Here is a 24,433-nt window from a genome sequence, read left to right on the forward strand (position 1 = left end):
GCGCCGAGCACGCCCGCCGGGGAGCTGAGCCCGGGACCGGGCGCAGTGTCTGCAGCACCGCGCCACCTCCCAGCACTCTTTCCCCAATTTGCCTTCTAGCTGCAGTCCGAGCCCAAATTAATTCTCTCCACTTGTGAGTGAGCACACACAAGTTCCCTGGGCACGATCCTTCCATCTGTCTACCGGGGGAGTCCAGCTTTTCCACGATTAACCTCGCGGCCCCTGGGCGGATGAAAGGTGGCAGGATGGAGAGATGGGGAGGGCGGGGGAATTGGCTAGCTACCGGGACTAAAAGGATTTGCTTTCTTCGGTTTTTAACCAAAAATGTAGTGGGATACCTGCTCAGCAGACTGCTGCCCCGGCCTGGAGCCCTGGGCTCACTTCGCAGCCGGCTGCTGACTTTCACTCCACAGCCCTGCTCCGCGTCCGCAGGGTTTCGCCCCCTTGCCCAAGTCTGCGGACAGATGCCCAGGCGCGTCAACGTGGGCTGATAGGCTAAAGCCCCAAAGCGTCCACCTTGCGCCTCCAGTTTATCTGCCCCACCCCCACCAAAGGACGTGCCCCTTTGGTAGTATCGGGGCTCCCAGCCCGAAGCTGGGGGGTAGGGCGCCTCCCCACCCCCTCCTCCCCATCCGCGCCACGCTCGGGGTTTTACTGCAGCAGCCGGAGGTGACAGCGACGCCTAAGCCTCCCTGGTTGCTCTCAGAGCCCAGGCTTCCCCAGCAGCCGGAAAGCGCCCTCTCCTGAAAGGCTGATGGGGGAGAAGTGCTAACCAGCCGCAGAGAGACAAATTTAAAAATGTAGAAGTCGCTGGGCTGCATTCCTTTGAGGACGAGCCTGATCGCCCAGGACCGAGTGGTAGCGCGTAGGAAGTTGGGACCATAGAGCAAAGGGGGAGGGGAGTGGTGCAGTCGGCATTCTCTTCTGAAAGGAGTCACCGGAGCAGGGCAGTTGGACACAAGTTTGCGTGGGAGTGTTTTCCTTTTGTGAATAATTAATCCCCGTCATCAGTCTGGCAGAATTGGAGTTTTGGCAATAGCGCGGACCTCGGCCGAACACCCAACTCTGAGACGCTCGGAGGCGGCCCGCGCAGGGGGAGCTCGTAGCGCCTGGAGAGGCGCCAAAGCGCCGGTGCTCACCTAAGCCGCAGAGACATACACCCAGCCAGGAGGTAAGCATCTTCTAAAGTATCTGCTGGAAACGTATTTTTGGTACGATACAATTTCTGCCTTTATCGGGGAAAATAATGCCGAGCTTTAATGCCATTATCAGTTTAGTATGTAACTGCACTAAAATTTTAAGAATTGAATGGGTTTTTCCATTTGCCTTTATGTTAGAAACTATGATGTTTCACTCAATAGAAACTAAACTTTATTATAGTAACTTTCCAAGCCCAAAAAAATTACTTTGTAAATGACTTTCATGACTTATCTTTTTGTAGTTCGGTAATAACGATTCAGAGAAATACCTTTGGGAGCTATTTTGTTTCATTCTTACAGTATTCCTCTTTATTTAATTTCATATACAATAATTTCTTATACAATATGATGCTTTTTGCCCATAAGCTACTTCAGACAATAATGCACACAAGTCAACTGCCCCAAGAGTGATGCATTTTCAAGGAATGCATTTTAAAACATTTTCTCATAATCATTAAGCACTACATATTTTCTCAAAATTGCTTAAGTGATCATTTGTAAGAAACCAGACCTCTAAACCCCAAAAGAGAGGTGTAGTTAACTTTGCCATGGGGGAGAGAGGAGTGGGTAGGTATGAGCAGAGGTTCTAGGTCTGTTCCAGCTAAAGTGATATTCAACTGGTTGGCAATTAATGTATTAGCTCAGCCCACAGCCAGATACAGATTTTGAATAACTTTTAAATGTAAATGTTTACCCTAAAACTACAAATAAACGCATCAGAGAAGTTGGGACAATTGTTTTTCTAAAAGATTTTTTTTGTGGGTCAGTAGTTCTTTTGAATGAAACAAAAAAAAATTAAGAAATGCATGGTCAGTTTTGCTTGTGAACTTTTTGGGTTATTGCCTAAAACCTATTAATGGTGGTAATGACTTGATTTCCACATTATAATTATTCCTATGTTTTTTAAAATAGCATCATTTTGAATGTTTTCAATGGTCATGATGGCTTTGAACATAGATTACTAGAATAACAACAAATCCCTATATGAAATGCAGTCATACTCATTATTCAAATACTTCTATACAACTATTTAATAACAATTAATTACAAATGGTTTGTCAAACCAAATGCATAGGCAGTCTAGAATTTCACAGGGTATAACATTGAAAATTAACCAGTCATCAACTTCAAAGAGTTTTCTTAACCCACGGTTTGTGAATTTGCAAATACTTTTGTAACAATTGTTCTTTCTAACTCAATATCTACTACATCAGTATAAACTCTTTTACCACCAAGTATACAAGATGCAAAATCGTCATTAAAAATTATCCAAATGGGACTAAACCTCCAGAATGGTGGTATGAGGAGCTACACAAATAATCTGGTGTAGCAACACACTTTAGCAACACAATATCTAGTGAAAATTATGGATAAACAATATTTAGTCTCTAGATATTGTCCTGAGAGAATGCAACAAGTGAAGAAAATGAATTCAAGACAGTCTACCAAACTCAGTATAACAGCAAGAGCTTGTAGCATTTGAGCCACAACCCACTTCCCTGCCCTCCTCCAGGTGGGTATCATAGTACCCCACTTCCAGCAGGTACAGCGAAGAACAGAGGGCTCCCTCTCAAAGTAATCCCAGTCCAGGGCTGCAGCATGCAAAATGTGTTTCTGGGAAAAGCAGGCCACAAGCATCTCACCCACCCCAGCTTTGTGTTGCAGAAACTCTATTCTAGTCAAGAGCAGGTGAGAGGGCTGAGGCTGTCTGCTTCCAACCATCCCTCATTCTTAAGGCAAAACAAGGAAAACTCAACAACTAGTAGACAAAAAACCCATTTAAAAATGAGCAAGGGCTTCTAGACATTTCTCTAGAAACAGAATTTCTTCAAAGGAGATGTACAGAATGTATAGTCAACACATGAAAATGTGCCTATTATCATTACTTTTTAGGGAAATGAAAATCAAAACCACAAAATACCATTTCAAAACAACCAAATGGCTATATATATATATATATATATATACATATATAATAACAATTGTTGGAGAGGAGGTAGAAGAATTGGAACCATCATATATGTCTGGTAGGAATATAAAATGTTGAGTTGCTATGGAAAATAGATTGATAGTTCCTCAAAAAAGTTGAATATAGAGGTTCCATATAACACAGCCATTTATTCCACTCCTAGGCATATGTGTGTGTATATATATATATATCTCCAAAAGAATTGAAAACCTATGTCCACACAAGAACTTGTACACAAATGTTCACAGCAGCATTACTCATACAAGTCAAAAAGTAAAAACACCCAAGTGCCATTGACTGATGAATGGATAGATAAAACATGATATCGTGTGGCACAACGGAATATTATTCAGCAGTAAAAAAAGGAATGAAGTGCTGATACATGCTACATAATGGATAAAGACTGAAAAGATTATGCTAAGTGAAAGACCACATATTATATGATTTCATGTATATAACATGTCCACAACAGGCAAACCCAGAGAGACAGAAAGTAAATTCATGTTTGCATGTGGCTGGAATTGGGTGGGGCTGGAGTGGGGAAGAATGGGGAGTGACTGCTAAAGAGTGTGAGGTGTCTTTTTCTGGTGATGAAAATGGTCTAAAATTGACTGGTGATGGCTGCGTAACTGTAAGTATACTAATATCATGTACTTTATATGGGTAAATTCTATGGTATATTAATTATATCTCAATAAAGCTGCGATTTTTATAAATCATCCAAGGTATTTAAAAAAAACAGTTGGGTTTACAACTTGAAGTTCATGAATCCCCATGTACCACTAGACCAGTTGTTTATATAAGGCTTTTTCCCAAGGGTCACATTGAAAGATATGAAATAATTAAGTATAGCATAGATGTTACACAGCTATGTGATTTGCATGTATTTACATACCTGCTCAAGCTTTCTTCTGTGTGACTGGATGGAGAAGAGTAAAGGGGAAAAACTGGAACGACTGTAACAGAATAAAGAATAAAAAATAAAATAAAAGTCAAATGTCATTAGTGTAGTCCTATAGAGAATTTGCTTGCAATGCCTTATCTCTTTGGACTCACTCACTCAGAATATTAATCTAAGCCCAGTGAGGCCAGTTGTTCCTTCTGCTTCTAAATAAGTCCAGTCCTTTCTCAGTTCTGCAGGACAGTTGTTCAGAGAGGTCACACTGGATGAGAGAGGGAGGTTATCTGACACGCAGATTAGCCCAATTTCGCTTCCACTAGATTGGCCCTGGAGGTAGGAGTCTTGGAAAAAGGAAGAGCTGGAGTGGCTGCTATGGTCCTCAGAGTGCGCTGGCATGTCACTGCTGGGAAGCATCTCCTGTGGTTACAGCAATGTCAAGTGCAAGAAAAACTCTTTCAAATGATTAATGTATTCCTCTGTTTGTCTTTTATGTTTTGAGTTCTGATGAACTGTCTGATCCTGTACTAAGAATTTTGGAATGGGATGATAACGCTTTGTCCAAAAATAGGAATATAAAATTAGTGACTGAGTTTCATGGGGGTGGTAAGCAGCACCTGAACTTGATGCCAGGGCCAGTTACAAGAACACTGAACCAAACCTTACCCTGAGCTATAGGGATTCCAGTAAGTCTATCTGCACCAGGAATCCTCAAGCTTTTCCATTCCCACCAGCACAGGTTTATCTCTCCATGACTATGTTTAAGAGAGGATACCATGCTGATGAACATGGGTGCTGGGTGGTTTCTGACCATCAGATCCTGTTGATGGTCCTGTGACTGTCATATTTTGTCCAATTAGAAGATTTCTATAAAATAATTTTAGATGTCTGTTTACTATAAATTAAATACATCTAGGAAAAACTTGATCATAGTTATTATTTATTAATAACACTTTAATCAGGATTAATAATTCATTTATTCAACAGATATTTACTGTGCATCTACCCTTTACCAGGACAATTCTAGGCCTTGGGTGAGTAAACAAAACAGGCAAAAGTCCTGCTCTTGTGGGAGCTTAAATTGTAGAGAGGATGTCAAACATCTAAAACATAAAATATAATAATAATAATAAGTAAATGATATAGCATATGAGAAGAAGCTAAGGCTCTGGAGAAACATTAAGCAGGGAAGCAAATGAAGTACAGTGTTAAACTGTGGCATCACGCTAGAAAGTCAAATTATGTGATTATATCGTGTGAAGACTGCACACAAACCTGGCCATGTGACTCTGGGAGGAGCTGCAAGGATTACCAGCTCCAAGGTAACTCCTCCCCTTAGGAGCTTTGGTTTCCCCTCCCATCACCATTAATTTGGTATCTTGGGTTTGTTGTTTCTTGCTAAGGAAGGTACTACATTAGCCCCAACACATTTCAAGCTGGCACAAGGAAGATATAAATGTAATACCTGCTCTACAGCCAAGAACTACAATCTAAATAAAACACCACCTTATGATAACAAACTTTCTTGTTGAGGGAAATCATTAGCCTGGGCTTTTGGTTTTCTGTTGGCCTTTCTTGCTTTGCCTTGGATTCTTGTAGCCTGCCAGCTGATTGTGTAGTAAGTAATTAAGAACCACTTGCCCAAAATTAACACCATTTGAAGAGTGAAAAAGTAGGGAAGAGGTTGAGGGGAAGAAAAATTTCCAAGCCATCTCACAAAGGTGAAGAGAGAATGAACCTTTCATCACTACAGAATGAAGCATGGAATCCCACAGGTTAGCTGGCAAAGAAGAAGGTGAAAAGCAACCAGAGTCTCCACTCTCCCAGGCTGCCCCAGAATCTCTAGTCAGGGCACCTGTTTTAAAAGAGCCTTGAGGACACATTGTTCTAGTCCAATATAATGGGTATGGAAGCTTTCCTGGAATAGGCTTAAGAAAATGGCTTAAAAGGGAGCACTGATTTGATTTTTTAAGTCAAAAGGTAATATTTATTTCAGGCTTAAAGAAGAAGCATTTAAGAATGTCAGAGTTCTGGTGGGGTAGCTGTCCTGATACACCAAAGTTGTAGGTTTGATCCCTGGTTAGGGCACATACAAGAAGCAATGAATGATTTTCATAAATAAATGGAACAATTATTGATAAATAAACAATTATTTTCATAAATAAACAGAACAATAAATTGATCTCTCTCTCTATTTCGAGTCAGTTTTTAAAAAGAAGAAGAATGGTCAGAGTCATTAGAAATAAGTTAAAAGATACCCTGTAATTGTGAAGTTACTATGGAGCATTAGAATTTTCATTTATTCAACACATTTTAACTGAGCAGCCATGATGTAGCAGGCCCTAAGGGAGCAACGCACAGAAGGACTTTGCTTTAAAGAGGTTACATTGTATGCCTTTTGCTACAAAATGGTTGAAGCACACAGTGATGAGGACAAGAACTCTTGGCCTCCCTGTCTTAGCCACTTCCAGACTGGGTTAGAGCCTCTTTCTATGCCCCAGCGCACTGGGCTTCCCTGTCATAAGTAAGTGCTAAGGAAGTGATTTTACAGCACTTCCCACACTGCGTGCAGGTGCTTGAATAGCTGTCCCACCTCCTCTCTAGAAAGCTGCCCAAGGAGAGTGCCTGTCAGTCTTATTCATAGTCTATGCTCCTACTACATGCTTGTTGACTATTTGATTGAATGAATGGACAAATGGATGGATGGATGCTTTGCTAGATTATGATCAGAGCTCTTTGCATAGAGCAGCAGTCTGGCAGAGTAATTAAGAGTGTGTGTTGTACAATAGCTGTTAGACTTTGGATCAGTTTTTAAATTTTCCAATGCCTCAGTGTCCTCATTTGTCAAGTAGGTCTAGAGATAGTGCCTCCATTACAGTGTCATTAAGTGAACTGCATTAGGTAATACATATACAGTAGTTAGCAAAGTTCTGAGAGTTGCTCAATAAATATGTATTATTACCTATGTAGAATAGCAGTTTCCTTGGTGACAGTATGCTATTCAAATATTGCATCCCTGCCCTTTCGGCTCTATTATAAGATCAAGGCTTGTCTATTAGGAATTTCAAGCTAAAGTTATCACTTTGAGTTCAAGATCCTTGAAAAGATTAAAAAGAGAATTTGGAAATGAATAAAAGTAGGTTATTGAATAACAAAATTAAAAACACTTGGAAGAGAAAAAGTTCAAGGTGGCACTTCCAGAGCACCCTTTCCGGAGCAGCGCGATGCCTCCGCAGCGCCCACACCCACATCCCCACACACAGTCCAAGTACCGGTTCGTCTCTGTCCAGTAAGTGGTCACTGATGCACAAGGAGAAAGAAAAGTGAAAATAAAACTTTATTTGAAGTCGAGTCTTATCTAAACCTGAGTGTTACATTATCTTTCTTTTGAAAATCTAATGACCCTCTTTTTGTGTGAGACCTTGAGTCAGAATTATCATACTACTTCCTCACCTGCAGTTAGTTACCTGTTACCTACTAAATGAGATGGAGTGCCAACCTGCGACCAACTTATGCAAACCCAGTAACTTGAACATTTCCCTCTACTTCTACCAGAGAGAATTCACGTACCTCTTCCCCAACCATGAGGGAAATAACATGGTTTTTATCTTGTAAAGATGATAAACTGCTTCTCTTTTATTCACCCTCTGAAAAGTAATTTTTAAGTAAAATTAGCTTATTGTCACTTTATTGATAGAAAAAAATAGACATAGAAAGAATATGTGACTGCCCCTAATACTCCAGTTACCAACTCTTCTTATTCCTTAAGGCTTTATCTACTGCACAGGGAGAACTTGGCCCTTACATTTTTAATACAATGTTCCATTGCCTAAAACTTTAAACAAAGAAAAAATCAATCAGGTTGGCCTAGTTCTAGTTTTGATTGGCAGAAAAATTAGTTTATAATATGAGACAAAATTGTTGTTCTACAAGTTTTCCTCCATTTAGCAGGAAACAAACACTGGTGCAAACACAAAACAGGTAACATGGTGCCCCACAGCCTTTGGGGCAAATTCTTCCTTCCAGACCAAGGGAAGTCACCATTGTAGCTTCCTTCATCATAGTCTCCGAAGGGTTCAATAGAATCACCTAAAAGAAATCTCTTAAAAGGAGAGGAAATAAAATGCTTGTAGTGAAGAAAGAGTGAAGAAATAAAATGGGAGTCTCTATGGCCAAGCTGCTAAATTGTTAAAATCAAGTAGGTTGAGGCTTGAAAAACAATTTTATTCTTGCTTTAACTAGCCTGGGAACTTAAACCTTTGAACCTTCCAGTTGTGCCTGGAGCTGTACATATATAAATCCTGTAAGATAAGTCTGTAACAGCCCCTAAAGTATTTAGGGGAAAAATGTTTACATGGCCAGCCCACCTGGTGTCTAGCATCCTCTCCACTCGACATTTGTCCTGCATCAATACAAGGGCCAAGAATCAAGACTGATTACCCTCAAGGATGTGACTTTTCCAGCAAGAACTTATCTTTTTTTTTTCTGAACAGTTCTAGGTTTTACCTAGCCATGTTTCTAGTTAGCAAACTTTTAAGACCCTTGAATAAATCTTCATCATTGTTTCTAGCTAAAACCTCTTGATCCATTTATGTTCAGTCAACACTAGCAAATAAGAGAAACAAATAATAATTGTGATGAAAGCAACCCTCAGAAGGTGTTGTCCAGTATCTGCTTTAATAGTTTCCTTAACGGAATTCTCACTACTTCAATGAGGCAACCTCTTTCCCTTTAGGTAGCTGTTATTATTTAAAGTTTTCCTGAGGTTCTTCTCAAGAACAGAACAATTCCAAACCTTCCTCTCTACAATAGCCTATAATACCATTTAAAACCTTTAGGTTTTTTAAGACCTCCATGACACATTCCTCCCTCAAAATCTTCTGTCAACATTTCCCGTTGGAAACCTTCCAGACTTTCTCCATTTGGCTCCTAGGGATGTGCTCAACCTGATGGAGGATGGTCTTCAACAGCTAGAAGAAAGATGATAATCAAAACCAAGAGCTGTAGCCCCCTTTTCTCATCTGTGGAACAGTACATATAAACATATAATGTTTATGTAATGGTGTAAACATATAATGGTGCTATGGCCTGAATCTATTCTCCTAAAATTCATATGTTGAATCCTAACTCCAAAGGTGATAGGAGGTGGGGCCTTCATAAATGGGACTAGTGACCTTGTAAAAGAGGTTCCAGGGATATTCCTTGCCCCTTCCACTATGTGAGGACACAGCAAGAAGGTGCTGGATACAAACCAGGAAGAGGGCTCTCTCCAGAACACCACGGTGCTGGCAACTTGATCTTGGACTGCCCAGTCTCCAGAAATGTGAGAAATAAATTTTTGTTGTTTATAAGCTACCCAGACTGTGGTATTTTGTTATAACAACCCAAATGAACTAAGATGACTGGATCACTTATTTATTTATTTGCCAACCACAGCACAACACTATTGACCCATAATGAACTTGCAGTCAAGTAAAATTCCTTTCTTAGTCTTTTTTACTTAAACTGCTCATAGGCCACATTTCTCCCTATCTCGCCCTTGGTCAATTGACTTTTCAAAGTAAAGAATAAGACTTTATATTTCCTCAAAAGTTTTACCCTTAGTCATTCTGTAACCTGGTCCTATAGAACTCCACTCCGTAATTTGGGTGTATCTGCAATTTGATCTCATACTTTCTTTGATTTAACTCAGGTGAACAAAAATGCTACAAGGGTCAGGAGAAAGTACATAGACCTCAGGCACCCTACTGAAGACTCACTAACCATCTTTATGATGCTTTCCCAATTCAAAACACTTTCAAAAATTATTTAATTCTTATAATTCTCTTATGAATAAGATACTATCATCATTCTATATCTGAGGACAGAAATTTAGAGAGATGATCTGACTTGCCTAATATGACAAGCTAATAATAACAAAATAAGAAACACGCCCTAGGGTTTTTGACTCTGTTTCCAGTAGTTTTTTTTTAAGGATACATTTTTAAATTCAGTGATTAACATAATCTACTTTTTCTTGTTTTCTCCATGGATATCAACAGAGACTAATTCAAATCAAGAAACATTTCCTACAAACAAAATATTACCCAGAAGCGCACTATATAAAACCAGACTGAAAGCAGGCTGCTCTGGTAGAAGCAAGGGGCGGGGCACTTAGCCTCATCTCTCTGTCCCATCTGGGGCACCCTCTCGACCTTGCCATAGGTGGTAATATGACACTTTATGGTCCTTGCTGTACATTGTGAAGTCGCTAGCCAATCAGGTGTCCTCAAAATGTTACCTTTTCTAAAAAGAATTTTTAAAATAAGGCTAGGTTGTCATGCCTTGTATTTATCATACATTCTAAAATGTTCTGGGAGAACACCCATCAAAGAGGTTTAATAATCTTTTACAAGGAACATGTTTTAAATGTGAAGGTATCTTTGAGTTGATTCAAATGTTTACTTTACAGATGAAGAAACAGCAACTCAGAGAGGAGAAGTAACCCAGGATCATTCTGTGGAAGAGCAAAGACAAGAATCCAAACCTGGACCCTCCCAGGCAGGTAAATTCTCCTGATTATTTCATGGAGTCTTGCTTTTAGAAATCTGACCCTTTTGATTACAACATCTTTAACAAGATGAAGTTTCTGGTTCTCACTTAAGCAACCAACAAACATTTATTATGCACTTGATATTGTAATGGCATTTAAGATGACACAAAGGAGGAAAGTGTGGCAATTTTAGCTTTAGTAATGAGGCCTTGAAACATTGGTTCTTACCTTACATTCATTATAGGTTTCTTTGCAGTTTATGCAGAAAACTGTTTATGCAAAATCTGCAAACATTTCAAGGAGTTCGTAGACATCCCTCACCCCACCTCCCAAGTTTTGGCCTCCAGGTTAAGAACCTCTAGCCAACTCCAGTGCAAGTGCCAATGTCAGGATTGCATAGCACCAGCTACTATCTTATTTATGGGTCTGTTAGTTAAAGGCTGCTTCTGTTTCTGCATCCTTCATCTTTTATTTAAATGGAGCAGCATCTTATGCTGGAAGACCTTTGACGCAAGAGAGGAGTAGTGTGTTAATAAGTCATTAGTTAACCAGATGGGACAAATTAAGAGAGAAATATAATAAATGAACATTTTTCTTTAAAAATGTTGACAGTGGGCCCTGGCTGGTGTAGCTCAGTGGATTGAGCAAGGGCCTGTGAAGCAAAGGGTCTCTAGTTTGATTCCCAGTCAGGGCACATGCCTGGGTTGCAGGCCAGGTCCCCAGCAAAGGGACACACGAGAGGCAACCACACACTGATGTTTCTCTCCCACTCTCTCTCCTTCCCTTCCCCTCTCTCTAAAAATAAATAAATGAGATATTTTTTTAAATGTTAACAATGAAAGTGAGGATGGTCAGTGTTCATATTAGGATGTTCATTTTCTTTTTGTTTCTTTTATTTTTAAGAAAGAAAAAAGAGAAATAGAATTTTTTTTAAAAAACTAGATTATCACTAGCTTCCTTCCCATTTTTATTAAATCTACAGAAAGTGGAAAAAAGAGTAATGGGTGTGAACAAAAAGAAATAGATTTATTTTCTAAATGATTGTCTCTTAATTTTTCCCTTTTGCTATAATTTTTAAGAGATTTATGGTTCTGAAATGGTTGACAATAATTTCTTTATTTCAAAATAGTTTGGGCAGCTCTAATATTACTTTGAAGTTATTGATAACAAGGCCTATTGTGCTAATTCAAAAAATAATTCTTGAATACTTAGCATTCAGAAAGCATTGCTATAGGAGTCAGTGTGGTGTGATAAATCATTTTGGAGAGGGAAAATCCAGGGCTGAATACCAGTATTATTTCCTCCTTGACTTTGAGAATAGCAAGTTACAAAAACTTAATGAGCCCCATCTCTGGAATGAGCAAATATATATTTTTATCTCCTTATGACAACCACGCCAGAACTAAATAAATATTCAAAAGGAAAATCTCTCTGAAAGTGACTTCTAATGTAATAACTAATAAAGTTCACTTGTTCTGCCTTTAAAAAATCTCATTCTCTTTTATTCTTTGCCTTAGCAACTGTGTATTAGCATAGTGTGTAATAATCATAACAGTTAACATTTCTTTACCCTTCTTATGCTTCCTCTAAATACTTTATACTTGTTAATCTTCCCAGAAATTGTGTGAAATTCTATTATCATTCCTATTTTCCAATTGAGGAAATTAAGTCCACGCAGTGGAGTTCCTTAGCCAGGGCAAACCCAGACCGAGTCCAGAGCCAGAGCCTCACTCCTCTCCAAGCTGCCTCTCGCCAGGATTCTCACCCAGCTCCCCATGTGTCCACCATGGGGTAAATTAAGTATATTCAAATATATGAATGACAGGTGGGGTTCAAATACATGCTGACAGCTGGAAACTAAACTTTTGCCGGTGAGTGTGCAATACAGGATGCCAATATCAAATTATAATGTTGTATACTTGAAACTTATATGTTGCCATTAACCAATGTCACCTCAGTAAATATAATTAATTTTTTAAAAATTAGGACTCATCAAAGTTAAGCAGCTAGACAGTGCCTGCCACAGTGGTTCTTAATAAATGCTGTATCTGTTCCCTGAAGAGTTCTGAATTATAAGATTCCAGTGCTTTTAAGAAAGAGATCTAAATTTGTTTCCTAGGGCTGCTGTAACAAAGTGCCACATTTTGGTGGCTTAAAAGGAGAAATTTACTTTCTCCCGGCCCTGGAGGCTAGAAGGCTGGAATGAAGATTCCACAGGGCCACACTCCCTCTGAAGGCTCTAGGGGACAATTCTCCCTTGCCCGTCCACGCTTCTCTTGGCTCCAGGTGGTCCCTGGCTTGTAGCTACATATTGCCACTCTCTGTCTCTATCTTTGCATGACCTTTTCCTCCATGTCTGTCTTCTGAGGACACTTGCCATTGGATTTAGGGCTGGCCTGGTTAATACAAGGATGATCTCTTGCTGAGATCTGTAACTCAGTTACATCTATGAAGCCCTGTTCCAAGTAAGATGACAGTCAGTCACAGGTTCCAGGATGTGGACATATTTTTGGGGGGGGCCAGAGGAGGGCACCATTCAACCTACTGTAATGTCTACATCCAAATATTTTTTATGTCTTGGGATATTTCTTCTGTTACTCTTGACAAACAAGCCCACATTCACTCAAAGAAGAAAAAGAACGCTTCATCTCTCCCAGGAGGCCTGTAGTTCTACTGATTACAAAATCTGCTGGCTGAAAATATTGTTCTTACTATGCTCAGTTGTCACAAGCCTTCTGCACATTTACTTGAGAATCAACAACATTTTTAGGAAACAAACAATTGTTACCCATTTAAAAGAACAGGCCTGGACTTCAGCACTTCTCCACTTTTCACTACAAGCGCGCATGCAGCCAGCCATGTGCTTGGGAGAAGGCAAAAGAGAATGAAGCCAACAACAAGAAATACGTTCACGTGGTTCTTCCCAGGAGAATGAAAAAGCTACTTGGCTAAATTGTCAGTAAACTTTTTTCTTTCAGTGCAGTTCATCATTTAAGTAACTCACCTCTAAATACAAGATTACAAAATCTAATTAGAGTATTTCATTGCCTAAAAGCAAGTTTTGACATAACCCTATAAATTCCTGCCTTGTGCTTCTCTCCCCTCCCCCCATCACCACTCAGAAACCACCTCACCCCTAATGTTATAATCAGCCAAGGAGAGAAATGTCCCTTGGTCTGGGGGCTGGTAGAAAGAACACTTCATCATTGCTGACCCTTAGAGTAAGCCGACCTCTCCACTCATTTTCCTAAAAGCAGTAATAAGTAAGATACAGAAGCAGGCCAGGGAGGGCAGTGGAAAAGCAACAGCCCGTGTTACTCTTCTCACAGAAATCACACCTATGAAAGATCAATGTTGCTAGCCACCAAAATGTAAAAAATACTGAGCTCATCACCAGAAGCTTTCAGACAGTGGCATAAGAAATAAAGAATAAGCCAGAAAAAGTGAGAAGGAAAAAAAAGAGAAGAAGGAAGATGAAGGACAGAAAAAATACACAAACAAAAAGTTTTATGAGCAAACTCATTCAGTGTTACCAAAATAATGACAAAAAACACAGAGAAGTAATCTAAGAAAATACTGTTGGAAGAGTCTTGATTGGCCAGCTGCCTGCACAGCCAGGTCTCCATGGACAGAACCCTGAGAACAGGGGCTCAGCAGGCACGCTGTTGACAAACCAGTAACTCACCTTCCTCACCCTCAAACTCCTCCTCGGCAAAAAGGCTTCTCTGTTCCTGAGGACTTTTTACATTAAATAGAATGGCAATAGGTAGGGAAGAGATAAAGGTTTCATATTTTACGGTCTAGCTTCTAGCTCCTAAAAAACCAAGCCCTTAGAAACAAACAGTAAGCATGTAAGTTCGCTTACCAAATTGTGAGTTTGATGGGCAAGAGCCAGAGATGAAAGGGAAAAGGCAGAACTTGTTACAATACGCACAGAACACAGTTTTCAGGAAAGCAGTTTATAAAGACAGAAAAGTAATTTCGACCGAACGATTAAGCCACTTTTTCACTCTTACTCCCTTTTAAGTGCCGTGGGTGTTGGGGTCTTATGAGCCCCTTATTTGACATCCTTATTAAAAACAGATAGGCATATCATAGAATTTATAACTTCCACAAACACTATAGAAAATTAAACTACTGGAATTTCACTGATGCCAAGAATAAACCTAAACACGTCAACCCTCCTCTCAGAAGGAAGTTTATAGTCTGGCAGTTCCCAGCTTTCCCAAGAAGAAAGAACCCCAATCAGGAGTTCACGATTCCTACTAGGACACCTTTGGGGCTGTTGACTCAACTTTGGACAATATATCTATGGAATTTTGCTAGGCTATTAATGCCCCATTGGAAACTAAGAATCTCAATCACTTTTTAAAAATAATAGTCAGACTATTTCTAAGTACATTTTGCAATTTCAGTCCTTCATAATTTTCAGAATTATTCATTGACATTTAACTTTTTAATTCTAGTAAAATGCATATAAAATAAAAGGTTATTATTCTCAACCATTGTCAAATGTACTCCAGTAGTGTAAGGCATATTTACATTGTTGGGCAACCAGAGTATTTGCATCTTGCAAAACTGAAACTCCATCCTCATCAAACAACTCCCAACTTCCTGTGTCCTCCAGCCTCTGGCAACCAGCATCCTACTTTGTTTCTATGCGTTTGCCTAGTCTACATAGCTCAGGTAAGTGAAATCATGCAGCGTTTATCTTTGTTGTGACTTACTTCACTCAGCATAATGCCCTCAAGGTTTTCCATGTTGTGACACATCGGAATTTCCCTACTTTTTAAGGATGAATAATATTTCATTGTCTGTATATACTCCATTTTCTTTACCCATCTATCTGCTGATGGACGTTTGGATTGCTCCCACTTTTTGGCTACTGTGAATAATGCTGCTTTAACATCGTGTACATTAAATGACTTTGTAAAAATAATTTCTCATGGCTTTAAGGCCATCATCAGTGTTGCAGCTGTTTTCATTTTTACTTCTAAAAACAACTTGGTAATCCTCGGAGAAAATATCTTCGGAAAGAAAAAAAAAAGCTACCCAGAAGCTATCCTCTTTCCTCTTTCCTTCCTGGACAACCAGGTTTCTTTCCTTTGTTATTCTCAATAAAATAGTAACAAAGAGTTTATTCTAAGAAATGACATTGTCGTTTAAAAACTTGGTCCAGCAGCCCTGCTCTCCCCTCCAGTATTGGCAGAAATGACCGGGAGTCATTGCCCTGTTCCTCTCTGAGTAGATGAGAGATCAGTAGGAACAAGACAAGATGCATCATACCCCCACTACAAATGTTTCTTCCTGTTCGTAACATCTACTCAACATTAATGTACTTGCTGCTCTTTTCCATTTCAAAATATGTATCTTCTTTTTGAGAGCCACACATTGAGATTGATCTAATCTAAATTTTGTAGTTCTTAAATTATAATGAAATTTCTGTTCAAGTTGAATTCCAAAATTTTTCCCAAGCCAGAGGTCCTTCACTCATAAGTCCCTCTGGAGTCTGTCAGAAAATGCAAAGCAATAACTACAGCTTTGAATATACAGTTACTCAACACGTGCCATGTTGCCCAATGGCCTCAGATGATAGCTGAACTGGAATAACGTGTTCCCCACGATTCCGCTTTTGTCGGTGTTAATAGAAAGGAGAGGCAGTAAAGGGATCAGAACCATGAAAACACTCTGTTCTTTATGTAACTCAAACCGACACTGTACCAACAAATTGGATAAATTGTTAGTGACTTTTTCTTTTCAGTACATTATTTCAGTAATTCACTTCTATGTACAAGATTATAAACTTAGAGTAACTTAGTTTGCCTAAAAGCAGTAACATGCTTTGACTTACACTGATTTGTTTTTTTCTCTCTGAGGAGTCTGTAGAATTGTCCAAATATTTCATGAATGCATAAAGAAAGTTTCTTAACTGCCCTGTGGTTGTTTGATTTTTTTCTCTGGCTTTGTTTCATTATAAACTTTTTTTAAAATATATTTCATTGATTATATTATTACAGTTGCCCTATTTCCCCCTTCACTCCCTTCCATCCTGCACACCCCCTCCCACCCACATTCCCCCCATTTAGTTCATGTCCATGTGTCATACTTATAAGTTCTTTAGCTTCTACATTTCCCATACTATTCTTAACTCCCCCCTGTCTATTTTCTACCTACCATCTATGCTACTTATTCCTGTACCTTTTCCCCCTCTCTCCTCCTCCCACTCCCCTGTTGCTAACCCTCCATGTGATCTCCAATTCTGTGGTTCTGTTTCTGTTCTAGTTGTTTGCTTAGTTTGTTTTTGTTGATGTTTTAGGTGTGGTTGTTAATAATTGTGAGTTTGCTGCCATTTTACTGTACGTTTTTTATCTTCTTTTTCTTAGATAAGTCCCTTTAACATTTCATATAATAAGGGCTTGGTGATGATGAACTCCTTTAACTTGACTTTATCTGAGAAGCACTTTATCTGCCCTTCCATTCTAAATGAAAGCTTTGCTGGATAGAGCAATCTTGGATGTAGGTCCTTGCCTTTCATGACTTGGAATACTTCTTTCTAGCCCCTTCTTGCCTGTAAGGTCTCTTTTGAGAAATCCGCTGACAGTCTGATGGGAACTCCTTTGTAGGTAACTGTCTCCTTTTGTCTTGCTACTTTTAAGATTCTCTCCCTATCTTTAATCTTGGCTAAGATAATTATGGTGTGCCTTATTGTGTTCCTCCTTGGGTCCAACTTCTTTGGGACTCTCTGAGCTTCCTGGACTTCCTGGAAGTCTATTTCCTTTGCCAGAATGGGGAAGTTCTCCTTTATTATTTGTTCAAATAACTTTTCCACTTGTTGCTTTTCTTCTTCCCCTTCTGGTACCCCTATAACTAAGATGTTGGAACATTTAAAGATGGCCTAAGCCTCTCTTCCTTTTTTGAATTCTTGTTCCTTTATTCTTTTCTTTTTAAATTTATTTAATTATTGTTCAAGTACAGTTTTCTGTTTTTTACTCCCATCTCAGGCCACCCCCCCCAGTACTTCCTACCTCCCTCCCATTTCCACCCCCCTTAGTTGTTGTTCATGTGTCCTTTATACTAATTCCTGTAAATCCTTCCCCTTTTCCCCCTGAAATTCCCTCCCCTCTCCCCTCTGGTCACAGTCCCCTTGTTCTCTATTTCAGTGTCTTTGTTTTTATTTTGCTTGCTTGTTTGTTTTGTTGTTTAGCTTCCTGCTAAAGGTGAGATCATATGGTATTAGTCTTTCAACATGTGGCTTATTTCACTCAGCATAATGCTTTCCAGTTCCATCCATGCTGTTGCAAAGGGTAGGAGCTCCTTCTTTCTTTCTGCTACATAGAAGGCCATTGTGTATATGTACCATAATTTTTTGATACATTCATTTACTGATGGGCACCTAGGTTGCTTCCGGTCAGAATGGCCATCATAAACAAAGCAACAAACAACAAGTGTTAGAGAGGCTGTGGAAAAGAGGGGACCCTAATCCAGTGTTGGTGGGATTGCAGACTGGCACAACCACTGTGGAAAACAGTATGGAATTTTCTAAAAAAAACTAAAAATGGATCTCTATTCTTTTCTGATTGGATGTTTCTTTCTTTCTTCTGGTCCATACTATTGATTTGAGTCCCAGTTTCCTTTTCAACACTATTGGTTCCCTGTATATTTTCCTTTATTTCATTTAGCATAGCCTCCATTTTTTCATCTAATTTGCAACCAAATTCAATCGATTCTGTGAGCATCCTGATCTCCAGTGTTTTGAACTGTGCATCTGATACGCTGGCGATCTCTTCGATGCTTAATTGTATTTTTTCTGGAGCTTGGATCTGTTCTTTGTTTGGGCCATTTTTTTTGTCTTGATGCACCTGTTATGTAGTGAGGAGCAGAGCCTTAGGTATTCCCCAGGGCAGGCAAGCCAGTAGCGTGGGTTGTGACGCTGTATGTGGGGGTGGGGCCAAGAGGGAACAATGGCGCTTGCCCCACTCTCTGCCAGCTTTTAGTCACTTCCCCCTCTTCCCACAAGCAAACTGGGCTCTTCTGGTGCCAATTCCTGGGTGGGTGGGCTTGTATATTTTCTAGGACCCTGTGGGTCTCTCTAACAAACTCTCCTGTGAGGCTGGGAGTTTCTCCTGGCACCTCAACCCCCCACAGGTGTTTTCAATCAGTGTTTTGAATCTTTATTTTCCCACACTGGGACCCTGGGTTTCGAGGTCTGTCTTGCTCCCCAGTTTCACCTGGTTTATCTGAGTGCAAATGTGGGACTGCCCTGTCCCCCAGAGGCCTTGTACCCCGTACCCCTCCCCAATCTGCCACCTCTTGGGGTCTGCCAGCCACCCCTTGCCATGACCCCTCTGCACTGTTGCCTGACCACCCCTCCTACTGGTCTGGATGTGTCTTCTTTAACTCCTTGGTTGTCAGACTTCCATACAGTTCAATTTTCTGTCAGTTCTGGTTGATTTTTTGTTTCTAAATTGTTGTCTTTATTTTGGTTGTGCAAGGAGGTACAGTGTGTCTATGTATGCCTCCATCTTAGCCCAAAGTCCTCACTATAAACTTTTTAAGTTGGCTTTCTTAGCTCCCCCTAAAGATGTGGACTCTGAAACCATCACTTCTGGTCTGACTTCTAATTTCACCCTATATCAGCATGACAAATTGCTTACCAAAGGATGGCTGAAGAGTATGCTAAGATGGAAAGAAAATTTCCAGGAAAATGTTAAACAAGGATGGAACATTTTAGGGGCCCAGAAAATATTGTAGTCACTCACAGAAAACTTAGAGCAAGATATCTGGAAACTCTGAAGCCAATAAACTTATATTGTGCCCAGTTCTTACATAGATACAGGAGGTTTTGCCATTAATCATATGAGCTGATTCACAATAAAGAAGCAGCTTACAATTAGTTGTAAGACAAGAACCATCACATACAACTGTGCAGTACACAGCCCACAAGTGCTAGCTGGTGACCCTGTCCGAGGCGTATTTGAAAATTTGTTCAGAGATTGTAGGGCCTTACAAGTAGTGTCTGTGGTAATGGCTATATATATGCACTGTTGTGTTTTTGTTTTTGTTTTTGCTGTACTAGGCAATTCAATTAGCACACATAAAAAAGGGCTAAGTCTTTTTTTCCTATAAAACATACAAAGCACTCCATTATTGAAGTAACCAATATAGAATAGTCCACAAAGACTTTTTTACTTTATAATTTAGTAAAGTCTTGAAAATAGTTTAAAGTTGTACTGACTCATGAGAAACAACAATAAACACTATTACTATTACTATTACTTCCAAAGAGCTCAAAAACCTATCCCTACACTTCTTACCACATCACTGAGACAGACTAGGAGGCAATTATCAATTACCTTCATCTTACACAGGAAAGCTGTGACACAGAAAGATTTGGAACTTGCCCGGGGACACAAAGTATAATGAATGAATGAATGAGTGAATGAATGAACAGAAATAAAGAGAAAAAGTAAAGAGAAGAGAAAAGTAAGGGGCAGGGGAGAAAGTAAGGAAAAGAAAGAATAAGAAAAAAAGGCTTCAGTAGAATTCAGGTCTTATTCCCATCCTGGAATTTTTTCCCATTGGAACCACTTTTCTACCCACCAGTCTTAAATTATTACCCATGCAGAGTAAGCACTGGTAAAAGCCATTTTAATAGAATTTAAAACCACTATACAAATGTTTTATTTCCTTAATTCCCCGCGGAGTCCATGAACTTTTCACAGTGTGAGAAAGTAGAAAAGCATTTGTTATATTAAAAAAAATGACTTAGTACCATTTCCCTTTCATCCTACAAAAAGAAAAATTGTAACTGGATTTGCCGAAAACAATCTAGAACGAATTGTCTAAAAGCAGAGAAAAATAATTCATAGGCACCTTTTACGTGCCTCACATTGTACTATGAAAACAAAAAATAAGTGCAAGTGCAGTCCCTGCCTTCAACAACCCAAAAATTCAGTCCGCCAGCCGGTCAGCTCACCGGGCCGCACTCACACCGAGCACTCGGGATAGAGAGACGACTGTGGCATGTCCCCAGTAGTCCACGGCCTCATAACTTAGAGGAGAAACCGATCGTGCACAGCTAAATGTAACACAGGGTAAGTTCTGAAACAGTGCTGCCATGGTAACACATTAAAGAGAGCAATATATTTTCCTTAGGAAGGGTGGTCTCCTGAGAATGTTTCCGGAAAGGAAAATATAGGAGCTAGGTCTTAAAAGTATTTTAAGGATTTTATCTGGAAGAGAAAGGGGGACAAAAAACATTTCTAGAAAAGAAAAAAATGAAAACATGGAAGCTTAAGAGTGAATGACATTAAGCAGGAGAGTTCAGAAATGATGCTGGAGAGGTAGAGAAATCGAACCATGAATGAGTGAATGAATGAATGAATGAATGTTTTATTTCATAGGAAATGGAGAGCCACTTAAGGGTTTCAAGAACAGAAGTGTCTGTAACTTTAGAAAGTTAATTCCAGCAGCAACATGAGAGATTGTAACGTAAAAAAGAGACAGGTTGGCAGGCCATTTCATCCGTCCAAGCAAAGAGAGAGTCCACAGCACTGCCAGACAACATTTGTGCATTGATGGAAGTACTCTATAACCACACTATCACACGTGGTAGCCGTAAGCCACATGTGAGTAGGGGCGCCATACTGGGCAGTGCAGACACATTTGAGTTAAGCCTTAAAGTAAGGTTTTCTAACTACAGATTGAAACTGGTAAATTAAAAAATTGATGTGGTATCTCACGATGGAGGTATTTTTTAATGAACAAAGAGAATAACATAGAATACAGTAGAAACAATTCAAACAAGTAGAAAAGACACTATCAGCATGTACCTCAGAGTATTATTCTGAGACATTTATTTTTGGTTATGTGGCTATGTGTGCGTGTGTAACTTGCTTCTCAATGTGCAATGTACTTTTGCTCTCTGCTGTGTTTAAAAATGTTTGAAAACCAGTCCTTCATGGCAGGGTATTATTGAACTCTGTTAAGAGTTTTTAAGAAAAGTTTTCCAGAAGGTCAGAACAACATAAGAAAAGTTCACTAGAGTTTGAAATGGGGATAACTCTGGACCTTTAAATCTCTTCCCAATTTTTTGCCTTCAGACAAATTTAATAGAGTTTATTGTTTAGAATAGTTTTAGATTTACAGAGGAAAAAATGGAGAAAATACTACAGAGAGTTCCCATGTACCCTGTATCCCATTCTTATATTAGTATGACATGTGTTACAATTAGTGAACAAATCTTGATATACTATCATTAAGTAAAGCCAATACTTTACTCAGATTTCCTTAGGTATTTTTCATTTTATTTTTATTTATTTTTTTTACAATTGACATCGATTTGAATTCAGCTAATACATGCCATGACATCATTGACCTGATTTCCTTAGTTTTTACCTACTATCCTTTTTCTGTTCCAGGGTTCCGTTCAGAATAACACGTTACGTTTAGTTATGCTTCCTTTGGCTCATTTAGGCAGTTTTTCACTGCCCATCATTTGTTTTTGATGACCTTGAGAATTTTAAGGAGCACTGCTTAGAATTTTTGCAGGATGCTCCTCTGTTAGAATTTGCCTGATTTTTTTCCCCTCATGATTAGATTGAGGTTGCGGGCTATTGGGAGGAAGACCCCAAGGTAATGTACCATTGTCACAGCATGATATCATGGATACATACTATCAATGTGATTTATCGGTGCTGATGTGGTCCTTGACCAACTGGCTGCAGTATGGTTATCGGTCTTCTCCACTGTAAATTTACTCTTTTTTAATCCCCCTTTCCATGTGGTATGCTTTGGAAGGAAATCCCTCTGTTTCTTTTTAAAATAAATAATATGATTTAAGGAAGGTTTGAACTTAATTAAGTTATATTGAGTTCTTTCGAAAGAATGCTACTTCTGAGCACACAGTCCCTTTTTAGATACAGCATCTCATTCTGCAACAGTAGGACACTTTTCTCACTTCTCAGATTTTCAGGTTCCAAATATTGCACAAAAAAGCTGAGTGATTGATGTATAATAACAAAATAAGTTCAGGAGAAGTTAACCCAAAATCAGTTGGAGGTCTCTCTGACTTTTCAGCCCCAGATTCTGTCTGACATTTTAGAAGGAAATTCCTGGTGTTTTTATTTTCCCCAGGAGGGAACATTCCTTTTTAGCTAGAGTTCAGAAATGGAAGTGCCTTAATGAAAAAGTCCAATAATTTGGAGTATTTTTTCAGGTGGAAGAGGATCAGCTCTTCTGAAATATTCCCCAGGTAAGTGAGACCCTACCAAAACAGCTGCTACTCATCCTACATTGCAGTTGCCTAACTTTCCACCGGTCCTGTTCCTATGGACAGAAAACCACCAAAAACCTGCTGAGCATGCCCAGACGCTTCTCGTTACTTCCCTGCATGTTCCTTTTGCTGTGCTCTCATTTCATGACTCACACTTGGGTTCATGTGAACACGTGGTTTCTTTATTGCTCTATTTATTTTAACTTTTGACTCCATTCAGGCCAGAACAAAGCCCTCCCCCTTCAGTAATGTGGATCATAAGTCCCAGGTCTTCTCCCTCTCATTCTGGGAAAGGAGATGAAGTTTTGTATCCTTCCCTACTCTACACAAATCTACTGAGAGAAAAAAACATCACCACCTGTTGGTAAAAGAGCAGTGAGATTCAGAAATAAAAAAATAGCCTGTTACTCTCCAATCAATTGGGAGATAACTTCTTCATGGACTTCCAAGTCCTTGCTATTCTCCACTGCTCCAGTGTCCTTATCCATTCAGTGGGTTCCCTTTAGGACTCACTCAGTCTATCCCTTTTGCTCCCCAAACTCTTAATCCTTCTCCTTCTTCTTCTTCCCCTTAATCTGGAAAAACTTTTATCATGCTAAGATGAACATTACTAACAAGAACCTTAGTTTTACTGGTTCCCAGGAATATTTGCAATAAATTAGCCTTCACAACTTCATTCAGCTAGAGGAGTATCTGAACTGTGGGGTTGCAGGAAAGAGTCTGGAGAAACTAGGAGGGTGGGGCTGAGGCCTTCCACATATTCTACACACCTGATCCCACTGTCCTTGCTCTACTTTGAGTCTTCAAAGACCACAGAAAACCACCATTGGAATTTCTACTTCTTTCATCCAGTGACGGTTCACAAAAACAGGATGTTCCACTTGGTCCTATTGCTTCAATTTGGTTTGAAAAAACAATTTAACTAACGTCAACCAATTTAATGTTAGCCCTTGGCTCAGCCATTTTTTTAATTTTTAATGTAATCATTATTATATTTTTTCCATTGCCATTTAGTCCTCTAATACCTCCCTGCCCCCAGCAACCACCACACTGTTGTCCACGCCCACGAGTCCTTTTTCCCTGTGCTCAGTCTCTCCACCCGCTAACCTCCCCACCCACACTAGCTGACACCTGTTCTCCGTCTATGAGTCTGTCTCTGTTTTGTTAATTCAGCTTGTTCATTAATTTCCACATATGAGTAAAATCATGTGGTATTTGTCTCTCTCTAACTGGCTTACTTCATTTAGCATAATGTCCTCCAGGTCCATCCATACTGTTGCAAAGGGTAAAATTTTCTTCTTTTTTATAGATGAGTAGAATTCCATTGGGTAGATGTCTCATAGTTCTTTTATCCACTCATCTATTGATGGACACTTGGGCTGCTTCCATATCTTAGCAATTGTAAATAATGATGCCATGAACACAGGGGTACTTGGGTTCTTTCGAATTAATGTTTTGGGTTCCTTCAGGTATACTCCCAGAAGTGGGGACACTGGGTCAAAAGGCAGAACCATTTTTTAATTTTTTGAGGTATCTCTATACTGCTTTGCACAGTGGCTAC

General features: G+C 39.5%; 1 protein-coding gene, 1 long non-coding RNA gene and 1 other non-coding gene across 5 annotated transcripts in view; 1 reads left to right on the forward strand and 2 right to left on the reverse strand.

Moving 5' to 3' along the window:
* Positions 1–607: 607 nt before the first annotated feature.
* Positions 608–24,433, forward strand: part of SPTSSB (serine palmitoyltransferase small subunit B) — a 36,701-nt gene continuing 12,875 nt past the window's right edge. The window contains exons 1-3 of one of the 3 annotated variants that reach the window (XM_037140962.2): positions 608–1,171; positions 10,518–10,610; positions 22,816–22,851. The gene's annotated coding sequence lies outside the window, so the exon portion shown is untranslated. The remainder of the gene's footprint in view (positions 1,172–10,517; positions 10,611–22,815; positions 22,852–24,433) is intronic. The other 2 variants (XM_037140964.2, XM_037140961.2) reach the window with 2 other exon arrangements.
* The window catches only part of LOC119046049 (uncharacterized), a 69,975-nt gene continuing 49,604 nt past the window's right edge, over positions 4,063–24,433 (reverse strand). Inside the window, exon 5 of the long non-coding RNA XR_005081897.2 lies at positions 4,063–4,124. This is a non-coding gene — a long non-coding RNA (uncharacterized LOC119046049). The remainder of the gene's footprint in view (positions 4,125–24,433) is intronic.
* LOC119046056 (small nucleolar RNA SNORD45) lies at positions 21,889–21,976 on the reverse strand. Its single transcript, XR_005081901.2, has one exon. It is a non-coding gene; the product is annotated as a small nucleolar RNA SNORD45 (small nucleolar RNA).

The sequence above is a fragment of the Artibeus jamaicensis genome, unplaced genomic scaffold, assembly GCF_021234435.1.
Source record: "Artibeus jamaicensis isolate MK-2021 breed Jamaican fruit bat unplaced genomic scaffold, CSHL_Jam_final scaffold_474, whole genome shotgun sequence".
NCBI classification, from domain to species: Eukaryota; Metazoa; Chordata; class Mammalia; order Chiroptera; family Phyllostomidae; genus Artibeus; species Artibeus jamaicensis.